This window comes from Hemicordylus capensis, chromosome 2, assembly GCF_027244095.1.
Source record: "Hemicordylus capensis ecotype Gifberg chromosome 2, rHemCap1.1.pri, whole genome shotgun sequence".
Classification (NCBI taxonomy): domain Eukaryota; kingdom Metazoa; phylum Chordata; class Lepidosauria; order Squamata; family Cordylidae; genus Hemicordylus; species Hemicordylus capensis.
In genome coordinates, this window is record NC_069658.1 from 287,372,069 (window position 1) to 287,385,237 (window position 13,169).

The 13,169-nt window shown below is 44.2% G+C and overlaps 1 protein-coding gene across 2 annotated transcripts in view; it reads left to right on the top strand.

Moving 5' to 3' along the window:
• Positions 1-2,617: 2,617 nt before the first annotated feature.
• LOC128343611 (contactin-4) overlaps positions 2,618-13,169 on the top strand; it is a 920,791-nt gene continuing 910,239 nt past the window's right edge. The window contains exon 1 of one of the 2 annotated variants that reach the window (XM_053292988.1): positions 2,618-3,080. The gene's annotated coding sequence lies outside the window, so the exon portion shown is untranslated. The remainder of the gene's footprint in view (positions 3,081-13,169) is intronic. The other variant, XM_053292986.1, reaches the window with a different exon arrangement.

A 13,169-nucleotide genomic window follows, 5' to 3' on the forward strand; every position in this document is an offset into this window, starting at 1 on the left:
AGCCCCTTTGGGGGGCTTCCTAAAGGCCGTGGGGCGGGGAGGTTTGCAAAGGTTCCCCCTCCCCCCGCTGGCCTCTAGGGCCTCGCAGGGACCATTTGAGCATGTGTGCTGGCCATTTTTAAAAATAACTTTTTAAAAAAATGGCAGCTGAAAACAAAATGGCCACCACGCATGCTCGAATGGCCTCTGCAAGGCCTGGCATGGCCTAGGGCCTCACAGAGGCCATTTGAGCATGCACGGTGGCCATTTTGTTTTCGGCAGCCTTTAAAAAATTTTTAATTTTACAAAATGGCGCCCCCTTCAAGTGGCGCCTGGGGCACGTACCCTGCCTTCCCCACACTAGATACGCCCCTGGAGGAGAAGTATGAGGGAGGAACATAGGAAGCTGCCTTATAGCAAATCAGACCATTGGTCCATCTAGCTCAGTAATGTCCAGGGCAGCTCAACTTTGGCCCTCTTGCAGATGTTGGCCTACAACTCCCATAATCTCTGGCACTGTGGCTGGGGATTATGGGAGTTGTAGTCCAAAAACAGCTGGAGGGCTAAAGTTGAGCAGCCCTGGTACACAGACTGGCAGCAGCTCCTACAGATGTGCAAACTGATTTTAATCTATTCAAGCTCAAATCAGGGTCATTCGAGTTATTCAGCTCAACTCATATAGTCATGATTTGAGTTCCAATTGAATAGACTCGAGTGATTTGAGTACCATTTTTTCTGGGGAGAGCTGGAAAAAGGAGTGGGTAGCTAGACCAGCCCCCCACCCTGGACTTAGCATATTGGCCTACCTCAGAGGACTGGTCTACTGGGTAACATTGGTAGACCAGCTGTCTCTGGAAAAACAGGCCTCAACATGGAGCCATTTTTCTGGAGAGAGCTGATCTACCAATTGGGCAGGTAGACCAGCCCTTTGCTTCTGACTTTAGTGTGTCAGCCCACCTTGGACAACTGGTCTACCAGGTACACCAGTCATCCGAGGAGGTTTGACGTGCTAAGTCTAGGGTGGAGGGCTGGTCTACTCACCAACCCCAATTGGCAGATCAGCTCCATCCAGAAAAAATGGCACTTGGATAACTTGAATCAATTTGAGTGATTCAAGGATTTTGCAATTCAATTCAACCTTGAAAAGCAAAATCTGATTTGTGCACACCTCTAGTGGCTTCTCCAAAGTTGCAGGTAGGAGTCTCTCTTGGGCCTATCTTTGAGATGCCAGGGAGGGAACTTGGAACCTCCTGTATGCAAGCATGCAGGTGCTCTTCCCAGAGCGGCCCCATCCCCTAAGGGGCATATCTTACACTGCTCACACATGTAGTTTCCCATTCAAATACAAACCAGGGTAGACCCTGCTTAGCAAATAGGAGAATTCATGCCTGCTCTCACAAGACCAGCTCATTTCCCCAGTGATTTAGTTGCAAAGAGAGCCAGCGTGGTGTAGTGGTTAGAGTGCTGTACTAGGACCAGGGAGACCCAAGTTCAAATCCCCATTCAACCATGATACTTGCTGGGTTACTCTGGGCCAGTCCCTTCTCTCAGCCTAACCTACTGCACAGGGCTGTTGTGAGGAGAAACCTATGTATGTAGTACACCTTTCTGGGCTCCTTGGAGGAAGAGTGGGATATAAAAAGTAAAATAAAATAAAATTCAGAAATGCCAGCACTCTCCATGACAGCCGCCATGGCCATGCCCACCCCAACAGCCAGAAGTACTGGCTCTGTCCCTGCTGATCCCCCTCCAGTACTTCCCTGCTCTTCTCAGCAACAGAGGCAGTGACTGTGTCTGTTGCCACAAACAGCAGTCATCTCTTCTTAGTCCCTGTGATCTCTTCCCTACTGGGTCATCCATGCAAAGAGGGTGAGTGAGCATAAAGGACCACCGTAGGGCGAGAAAGTGGTGTACAACTGAAAGTGGTGAAGTGGCTCAGAGTCATGTCACTGGTAGAAGGAAAGAGGAGGGGCTGCTGCTCTGTTGAAAATGGTAGATGGATGCTGTTTGGTGTACCGAGCTGAGTGGGCAGCGCCTTAGGGAGTCCTTGTGGCCGTGGCGACTGCGAAATTCATCTCAGCAGCAGCTGTGCATGCTGAGGTCAGTGGCTGCCCCACCAGCACGCTTTCCTGACACTACTACTGCTACTAAAGATATTTATATACCGCTCTTCAACCAAAGTTCTCAAAGTGATTTACATAGAAAAACAAATACATAAATAAGATGGGCTCCTGTCCCCAAAAGGCTCACAATCTGAAAAAACATTCGTCTCAGGGTTGCAAACTCTGACGGGAGCTACTCCTGAAGAGTTTCCCCATCCATTTTATATATACATATATACTTATACACACACACACACACACATATTATAGCAAGCTCTGCAAACCCCTCAGGAGGATGGCTTCCAGCAGTGTCCTGAAGACTCCTGTCCATTACGGGCCTCTCGGTCGGCGCCACTCCTGACTGAGACCAGGCACGTGAACAAACCCTCTCCGGCGGCACACCAGCGCCAGCCTTGCTGCCGCGCTTTCCCACCCGGCGCAGGGCTTGCAGCCTGGATTCGCACGTGCCTACACACATGTAAGCCACGCCCCGAGGAATCCCTCCTCGCTAAAAAGAACCTGTGCAGCTCTTGCTGCTTTCGCCCAATCTCTATTGCAGGGCAGGCGAGGGAGGGAAAGAAGAAAGGCAGGACGGGCACGAAGAAGGAGGCGGAGTGTACCGCTGAAGCAGCTGGGCTAGTTGGCAGGCACACGTTTCTCCCTCTCCGCTCTTGCTAAGTGACTCTCTTTTCCCACCACCCTTCTCCGCCCCGCTGGCATCCGAGGCGTAGATTTGGGAGGGTGGGGTTTGCTCGGTGGCCGCCGCCGCCGCCACCACCAGGTTCCCAGATCAGCTCTACATCGTTCTCGGCATTCCGGCTTCGCTTGGCAATAGCTTTCAAGGCTACGGTGCACAGCGCGAAGGCAGGACTGGAGCAAAGACATACACTAAAGCGGGGGGAAGAAGAGCAGCCGAGGCGCAGTAGCAGCAGCTGCCTGTGTCCTGGGAATCTGCCTGCATCAGCTCGGAGGAGTCGCTCCGCAGCTTCCCCTAGCAAGGTAAGGCGCAGCTTGGGTTGCAGGTCCCGGAGCGCACTGCCTTGTTGGTTGGAGGGAGGCGAAGAAAAGAGCGGGAAACGGAGAGTGTCTCTCCGGAGGGGGCTGGGGTTGCTGCTGTTCAGGGCAGTCGCTGCTGCCCTTGCGGAGAAGGAGCAAGTGGTGCTCCCGGAGGGCGGGTGGCGGCGGAGAACAGAGAGGGAAGCCGCCTCAGAAGCAACCGCGCCTGATTTCAAGGCAGTCCCTGCATCAGCTCTGTCTCTATGCCACCCAAGCTCAACTCCTATCGCCTCTGTGCTGTGAAGTGCCGTCTCTCAGCCAGCGCTATGTTGTGATTTCTCGCCTTTCCTGTGCGAGCTATCTACTCCCGCACCCCCCCCCTTTATTTGCATGTATAATTTGACTCCAGAATTTTGGAATCCTTTCACCGACTGGGAAGTCAATATAAGTTTATTAGTGGCACAAGGACGCTGACGATTCTTCTCTCTGCTTGTCTCTTGGTGGATGATGTTTTCAAACTGCCCACTGGGTTTTGCAGTTTGCCTGCAGCACTTTTGCTGGGGTATGTGTTTGCATTTCCCAGTCCTTTATGCTAATAGTCCCCGTGATTTATCTCCGCTTAAAGCTGCAGACTTCCCACTTCGTTTACTCCAGAGTGTGCACAGGATCCTGTGCACATATACAGTACTAGAATATAAAACTCAGTGGGGACTTGCTTCTAAGTAAGCATTACGCATAGGATTGCATTGTGAAGGATGGATGGAGGAGTTTGCTATCCGAAGAATTTCTACAAAGTCTGAGGGTGTCTTTTTCAGTAGCCCTTTGCCATTCTGCCAATTGTTTCTCCTTCGAGAATGGGTGGAGGGACTCTGATGGGTAAATCGCAAGCCCCCCCCCCCAATTAAAAGGGGCTGGAAACCAATTGATGTGCGTCTTACTCGATGCTTCTTTCTATGTGTGAGTCTATTTTCTCCACAATGCACACTCAAGGTTTACCCAGAGAAGCCCAGATAAAGAGATTAACTTCACTAGATAGCAGTTATCTTTTCCAGTCACCTTTGCAATTCAGCCGGGACGGCAATAGAAACGCGATATGTATCAGTCTTTCGTTTTTGCTTTTAACGAAGAGAACGAGCGAAAAGGGGAGAGGGAGGCTGAGCAGCCGCGTGATAGATCCTGGTATGAACAGACATTTGGATGATAGACCCTGAAGGAATCTTGCCTGAGCTCCTATTAATACTTTAGGACTTGCTCCAGAGGTGTTCATTTATGTCCTTCGAAGTAAAACAAGCTTGCTGATAAACTGAATGCCTCCTGTATGTTGTTGTGGGGTGTGTGTGTGTATTTTTAAAAATCACATTCAGAATGTCAGAAGCTAAGAATTTGTTACTTTCTTCTTCTTGAGCTTTGCAGATCAGAAAGAGAAAGATCAATCCCAGTTAGGTTTTATTAGAACACAGGATGAAGCTAGTCAAAGAAAAAGGGCAAGGAAAAAGTAATCAAGAAAACAAGGCTGGGTGTATGTGTGTACATGCACTTGCACAGCTAATTGGTTATCCAGTGCAAATGCTTGGACAACTTTTGCTGGATGTGAACAAGTGTTTCCCTTTTTGCTTTTTAATTTCTGCCTTCCCGAGGGTGGTGGTTACCCTTCCGTGTTATGAACAACATAATGCAGCATGTTGTGTCACTTATCCAAGACAGGAATAGCTTGCTCACTAAACTACAGATGAAACGGTGTTGCTTCCATAACAAGTGGGGATAGTTAGTGTCTTACACATTGATTATTTAAAGTAAACAAAACCAGTCTTATAACTCCAGCAATTCATTCTGTGTTTTGTAGTTGAAGATGTATAGTTGTAGTTGAGGATGTATAGAGTCATAGTAACATTTTCTTTCAAAATTACCTATGTCCTTTAAGCTGTATATACTCAAAAAAATTAAAGTTCCTAGATAGAACCAGAACTTGAGTATCATAACAATATGTTATTGTTAACCGCCCAGAGATGAAAGTTTGTGGTGGTGTACAAATTTGATAGATAGATAGGTTATATGGAAGTTGTATCAAATTTCATGTTAAATGTACTACAGCACCTGAATGAAACTATTACTTTCATCATTGTAGTCATTAAGTTCCCAAAGTGGTTTACATAGATATAATTTTTTTTGTTAAAGTGTTGGACTAGGACTGGGAAGACCCTAGTTCGAATCCCCATTCAACCATGAAACTCACTGGGTGACTCTGGGCCAGTCATGTATCTCTCAGGCTAACCTACCTCACAGGGTGGTTGTGAGGTTAAAAATAAGCATGTACACCACTCTGAGCTCCTTAGAGGAAGAGTGGGATATAAATGTAAAAAATAATAAAAAGGCTCCCTGTCCCCAAAGGGCTCACAATCTAAAAAAGAAACATAAGATAGACACCAGCAACAGCCACTGGAGGGATACTGTGCTGGGGATGCATAGGGCCAATAAAATAAATTCCATTGCTAATTGATAAGTAATAGGTGGAAATAAAGTGCATTCTATGTTAGGATCCTGTACTGATCCTGTTAGGGTCCTGAACCTAAACAAACTCACATAGAAACAAGTCCCACTGATTAATTGGGACCTAATCTAAGTAAGATACTTTAAAATCTAATGTCAAATTGTGCTCACGCACACACACAGAGCAGTCACCTACAGTCATTGACTCGACCTAGAACTGCTTAGGATCAGCAGGTTGACTGTATCAACCTGTACATGACTGTACATGAGCCTTCAGATCATGCTCTGAGGTTCAGCACACATTCATTACATTTCAGACATTTGGCTTCAGGGAAAAGAATGTGTCCAACATTTCAAACTATGTCTAAGTGTACTTAAAATTTCAGTTTTAATTTGTGGGCTAACACTAGTTGGACCTATATACCTTCCTAGTATCCCTTGGTATCATGAATGCAAGTTAAAGAGCCACTTTGGACAATAAGTGGCATGGCAAGAGCAATTCACTAAAGTTTTAATACCAATATTAAAACCTCTGGTCATGAGGGTTTACTTGATCATCCATTTCTGTAGTTTTGTATTGTGTAGCAGTTGCTCTGGTGTGTGCATCTTAATTTATTCTGTTTTTATACCACCTTTCATAAGACACCCCAAGGTGTTTTACAAAAGTTAAAATACAGTGAGCTCCATAAAAATCACATTTAAAATCTTAAAAGCAGTTAAACAATAAAAACCAAACCAAAAAAACACACACTATAAAAAATACAAACAGAAGCAGGAAAGCTGAGAGACTTGGCAGCCACTAAGGGGTAAAAGCCTGAACAAATAAAAAATTGTCTTTAGGTCAATATTAATTAACTAGCTGAACCAGGCACAGACCATCTGCGCCTCTATTCCCCCCCCCCCGCTTTCTCCCCCCCGCCCATGTGCCAGTCACCGCTTTGGCCCGACCTCCCGCCGCCGCTTCCTTCCCCCTCCACCTGCTGCTTTCTCCCGACCGCCTCCCCGCCACGGCTTTTTTCTTCCTCCCGTCCGCCAACCTGCTGCCGCCATTTTTCTCCCCCCATCTGCCCGCTGCTGCCACTTTTTTCTCCCCCCCCATCTGCCCACTGCCACTTGCTTCCCTCTCTAATCCTCCCTCCTCATTAGGCCATGCTGCCTCCATTATTAATGCCAGAACTCTCGCAGCGTGTCGCTAGAGTTCCGCTGCCAAATCCTGGGCATGCATACCGGCTAAGAGAATTAAATATAAAGAAGGTATTGTTTTAGTGGTTTTAATGCTGTTTTAAAATTTTCTTTAAAATTTTTAAAATTGTTATGTTTTAAACTTTTTGTTTTTGTTTTAACTAATGTTTTACTTTGTTTTCATTTTGTTGTAAACTGCCCAGAGACATAAGTTTTGGACAGTATAAAAATATGTTAATAAATAAAATAAAAATAAATAATAAATAAATAAAAGCCGTCACAGATGTCAAAGTACGGACACTTACTGGGAGATCATTCCAGGGCCTGGGAGCAACAACAGAGAAGGCCCTGTCCCACATGCAGGACAGTTTATCCTTTCTCATTGGTACACAGAACAAAGGTCCATCTGACAACCCTTATTGAATTTTTTGACAACTGAAACAGTTTGTACACTACAGCTGGTAAAGAAATACTAGTGCTGATAAACAATCACTCAACCAGGCTTACTTAAGTGTAGAGTTATTAAACTGGAATGGTATTATGGCTGCCCTCCTAAACACACTTCATTGAAAGTGTCTTGCATGGTGTAGTGGTTAGAGTGCTGGACTAGTACCGGGGAGACCCGAGTTCAAATCCCCATTCAGCCATGATACAGCGGTGACTCCGGGCCAGTCACTTCTCTCAGCCTAACCTACTTCACAGGGTTGTTGTGAAGAGAAACCTAAGTATGTAGTACACCGCTCTGTGCTCCTTGGAGGAAGAACGGGATATAAAATGTAAAAATCAAATTTTTAAAAAAATCAAATCTGTGTGTTTAGGATTGCAGTAAAGTAATACTTACTTCCACTTGTGGAAGTAGAAAATACTATATCTACACCTCCCTAAATCACAAGCGCAATTTTGTCTTACTAAGGGTGTGGTTGAGATAGGTGCAAATTGAAAATGAGGAATTGCAGAGCTTGGTTGCAAACTACTAAAACAGTTTGGATGATTTTTTTAAAGCAAGTTGCTAGTAGATGGATAGCAGACAACTGGGCCAATACAATTGCTTGTCAGATTTGTGTATGTTGTATTTACATTTGGTATGGACTTCTGAATTGAGTCACGCTAGTGATAACTGATTCAGTGTCTCATCTGTGACTACATCCACACTCAGAAGCTTTAAAAAATTTTTTTTGAGAAGTGTTAACATCACAGCTTAGGAATAGAGTGCTTGGTTCCATTTTGCAGTTCTAGTTGTTACAAACGTCTAACATGAATATGGAAGCCCTGAACACCTTATCTAACCCTTGCTCCCCCCTTGATTTTTTTTAACTCATAAAGATAATAAATTGCCTTGTAGATAATCTTATCTTCCTTTGCTTAACATTTTCTTTCTTATTGTCATGTAAGCATTTCAGCTGTCCATAGAGTTCTTCAGATTATTCATAGAAATAGACCTTTATAACTACTTAACACCATAATAGCTTTGCTGGATCAGACTTAAGAATCCATCTAGTCCAGCATCTTGCTTCCTACAGTGGCCAACCAGATGGCTCCGGGAAGCCCTTACTTTCAGTAGTAGACAATCCTGTCCTTTTACAGTATATGGCGTCTGTCTGAGAGAGCTAATAATATACCAGTACTCTTAAAGCATTTTATAGGGTAATGGAAGGCCTGATCCTAAGCCAATTAAAAGGCACTTGTGGACTTTGCATTGTCTTATAACTGAAAAATGATTAATACAAAGCCATTCTGTATAACTTCTGCAAAATGGACAGAACTATGTTCTAGCTTCCTTGATGTTGGTAAATAATGTATTGCTGATACTTTTAAAAAGTTGTGCAAAAATGCTTGCTTGTGTTCTTCAACTTTTGTGCTCTTCAAATATAGCCTGGCCTTTTGGGCCTTAGGCAAATATATTGAGCAAAAAAAAATCTGTAGGTGCCTTGGTTGGTTTTAAATATCAGTCACAATAAACAATATTATTGCTGGAAGGCAAAAAAGAGTGAGGACACAAGAACCGTTTTTTAAAAAGAGGCCAGAACTGTGTTTCTCAAAAGCTCAGTACCACAAGAATATTGCTTCATCAACATTCAATATTTGTTGCAAGGTCATGGGACAATCTGTGGTCTTAAAATTGAAATGTTTTGAAGTGTAATTCAGAGTAATCTCCATCTCTGTGAGTGCATCCTAGTAGTTCAAGGTAATGTTGCCCCCAAGTTTAATTCCAAAGTCATAGCATTAGGGTACACCATGTTTTTCTGTAGGAATTTGGTATTCTTTTTTTAGCCGTTTCTGTTGGATGCAAATATATTTGGGGCTTGATTCTAGTGTCTTTGAATTCCACATTGCTCATACTCTGAGTTAAGATATGAGCAGTCCTATGCACACTTAACTGGGAGTAAGGCCTTTGAATTTATAGTGAGTGAACCTACATAGGACTGTGCAGTTAAGTTCACAGATTTACTTTAGAATCTGAAAGAGTTTAAAACATTCTCTGATCATTGATGACCTAACTTCTATGTACAAATGCAGTTTGATTTTAATCTAGATCTGTGTTCATTGAATGAAAATGCATTCTAGCTTATAGAAGTGGTGCAGTGTTAGGGATATAAGTGCTAGAACTACATACCCTTCTGGCAAGCAAAATAATTACAACTACTTCTTTATATTCATATCAGTATGCTCTGCAGTCATGCTAACAATATCATGAGACCAATTGCCATATTTCTGTTTTACAAATGGAAACTGAGCCTAAGGTGGTGGTGAGGGGTTGCTGAGGGCTGTGCCAAAAATGTTGCTTTAACCCAGATTTGCTGCAGATATGATGCATGCAGTTATTTAATTATGTTCACATCCACATGCACTGGACTCAACTTGCTTTATGTATTCGTATATATAATGTTTTATGGGAACAAAAATAAAGTGACTGTAATGCAAATCACTCTCTGCTTAAATTTCTACCCTCTGTTAGTGAAAACATTGACTGACATCCTTGAAGCACACACACATAATATAAGGATTAATTGTGGGGCCGCAAAGGGGGCCATGTGCAACTCCTCCAGTTCCTCTACATGCGTGCTGTTGCATAAGTGGGTGAAACTTCCCAGCTCTACCTGCTGGGAAGTCTGGAAGAAAAGAAACACTTCACTTACCCTCAGTGATGCATTACCCCTCTTCCAGAGCATGTATAGAATGATTGAGGGAGTTGCATGAGGGCCTCCGTTGAATTCCCGCAGTCCCTTCTTACACGTATGCTTCGTAAACATCTTCTGCAGATGTCATGAATCAGGCAAGATTAACCAGACTTCATCAGTCAGGATTAAAAATGGACACTTTAGCCCCAGGGTTGCCCAGTTAAATGATGGTTTCATGTATAAAACGTTTCATTCCTTGTGTTGCATTTATTCCACCTTCCAGCAATGAGTTAACACATATGCTTAAAAAACAACCATCACCTTTAATGTCGGGAAATGCCTCCTTTGAGGGATGCTCCTTGGTCCCTATCCAGAAGCAGCTGCCGAGTAATTGCTCCTTTTTTATGGGTGATCCCAGTGTTTCTGCTGGAGGCAGAAATTTTAATGTACTATATTTTCATTCTGCACAATGAATGCACTAAATCATATAGATATAGATTTGCAATGTCTTTGCGAGATCAAGAAGTTCAATAATTGGTTATCAGCTATACAATACATCCATAGTGAGCTTGGACACTGTTTTCAGCGGTTGGCTGTTCTGCTGGATCTTCAGTTGAAGTCTGTTTCTGCTGAATGCCCTGTAGATGGGGTCAGCTCTCTTTCTTTCATATTTCTGTGTAAACCACTATGAGAGCTTTTGAAAAGCGGTATATAAATATTCCTAATAGTAGTAGTTCTATGCCCAAGCTTTTACCCCCTCACTGTATTAGTCTTTCCATTGCTTTTTCAGCCATACGGAGTGTACCTTTTGCATCCGTGTGGTCTGCCGTGTGGTCTGCTGTGGTTTATAAGTTTGCTTGCATAAAATAGGGTGAATAAGCTGTTGTACACACGTGGACAAATGTGTTAGTACCCCTCCATGAAAAAAGAATCCACAATTGTCTCTGAAATAACTCAAAACTTACAAAAGTAACTGGCAACCACCATTCCGCATTTAACAAAAACTGGACTTTGCTTTAGAGTTTTGATGCAACAAAATATTTCAAATAATAACACAAATGAAAATGGCATGGACAAAAATGATGGGACCCTTAACCCAATATTTTGTTGCACAATCTTTAGAGGCAGTCACTGCAAAGAAGCAATTCTTGTAGCTCTCAACAAGACTTCTGTGCCTGTCAACAGGTAGTATTGGCCCACTCTTCCTGAGCAAACTGCTCCAGCTGTCTCAGGTTTGAAGGGTGCCTTCTCCAGACTGCATGTTTCAGTTCTTTCTATAGACGTTCGATAGGATTCAAATCAGGGCTCATAGAAGGCCACTTCAGAATAGTCCAATGTTTTGTCCTTAGCTGGGTGCTTTTAGCTGTGTGTTTTGGGTCATTATCCTGATGGAGGATCCATGACCTGAGACTGAGATGCAGCTTTCTGACACTGAGCAGTAGTGATGTGCATGGAACCGCGGAGCTGCGGTCCGGCACTGGGGTGGGGGTTCCTTTAAGGGCGGTGGGAGGGTGTACTTACCCCTTCCGCCGCTTTCTCCCCTCCAGCACACCTTTTTTAGTTAGCAATTGAGGCGGCAGGATACCTCCCTGCCGCCCCTTACCCCGCTCAGCTGCAAAAGGCTTCAAGAAAGCAAAAGGCTTCAGGAAGCCTTTTGCACGTGCGCATGTCGTGCGTGCGTCACATCTCTGCGATGTGCGCGCATGTGTGTGGCTGCGTGTGCACGTCATGGAGACATGACGTGTGCACGCGTAAAAGGCTTCTTGAAGCCTTTTGCAGCCGAGTGAGGGAAGGGGCGGCAGGGAGGTATCCTGCCGCCCCAATTGCTAACTAAAAAAGGTGCGCCGGAGGGGAGAAAGTGGCGGAAGGGGTAAGTACACCCTCCCCCCACTCTTAAAGGAACCCCCACCCCAGTCCGCCTGAACCGCCCATGTCCGGACCGGTCTGGAGGCCTGTAGAATGGCCTCTGGACCGGTCTGTGCACATCACTACTGGACAGTATGTTTCGCTCCAGAATGTCTTGATAGTCGAGATTTCATTGTTCCCTGCACAGACTCAAGGCACCCTGTGCCAGATGCAGCAAAGCAGCCCCAAAACATAACCGAGCCTCTTCTATGTTTCACAGTAGGTATGATGTTCTTTACTTGGAAAACTTCATTTTTTCGTCTGTGGTCATAGAGCAGACATGACTTGCCAAAAAGCTCCAGTTTTGTCTCATCTGTCCAAAGGACATTCTCCCAGAAGCATTGTGGCTTGTCAATATGCATTTGAGCAAATTCCGGTCTGGCTTTTTAATGTTTTTCTTTCAACCATGGAGTCCTCCTGGGTCGTCTTCCATTGAGCCCACTGTCACTCAAAAAGCAATGGATGGTGCGATCAGACACTGATGGATCTTGACCTTGGAGTTCAGCTTGTATTTCTTTGGAAGTTGTCCTTGGCTTTTGTCTACCATTCTCACTATGCTTCTGCCCATTCCGGGGTCAATTTTCCTCTTGCGGAAAAGTCCAGGGAGGTTAGCTACAGTCCTGTGGACCTTGAACTTCTTAATATTTGCAGCTGTTGTCACAGGAACATCAAACTGCTTGGAGATGGTCTTATAGCCTTTGCCTTTAACATGCTTGTCTATAATTTTCTTTCTGATCTCCTCAGACAACTCTCTCCTTTGCTTTCTCTGGTCTGTGTTCATTGTGGGACACACGATGATACCAAACAGGAGAATGACTACTTTTCTCCAATTAAATAGGCTGAAGGACTGATTGCACAATTGGAGACGTGTGTGATACTAATTAAAGAAAACAGCTAATTTGAAAAAATCACTCTAATCCAATTATTTATGATCTTTTCTAGGGGTACCAACAAATGTGTCCAGGCCACTTTAGAATATCTTTGTCAAATAAGCAATACTTTATCTCTTTTCACACTTGCTTTGCTTTACTCGATGACATATCAAAGGCACGCAGGTATACATGGGACAATTGGTTTTCATGTAATTGCTTTTCAGGAGGCATAACACGTTTTTTCAGTGGGCTGTAAGGGTACCAACAAACTTGGCCACATGTATATATGCCTTTTCCTTATTTTTCCTGGCCTAGTGCCATTGTTCCTTAATAAAGGCACCATCATAGTTCAGATACAGTCTCTGTTGTTCTTCCAATAGCTTTTTCACTCCAGGACTTTTAGATTGCTCTGGGGGTTATTATCCAGTTGAAGGTTACAAGGAACTACAGCTGGAGGGAAAAGCACCAAAATAGACTAATGCTAGGGTCATGTAATGGTGGTAGCTGCATATAAGCTATAGGTCTTT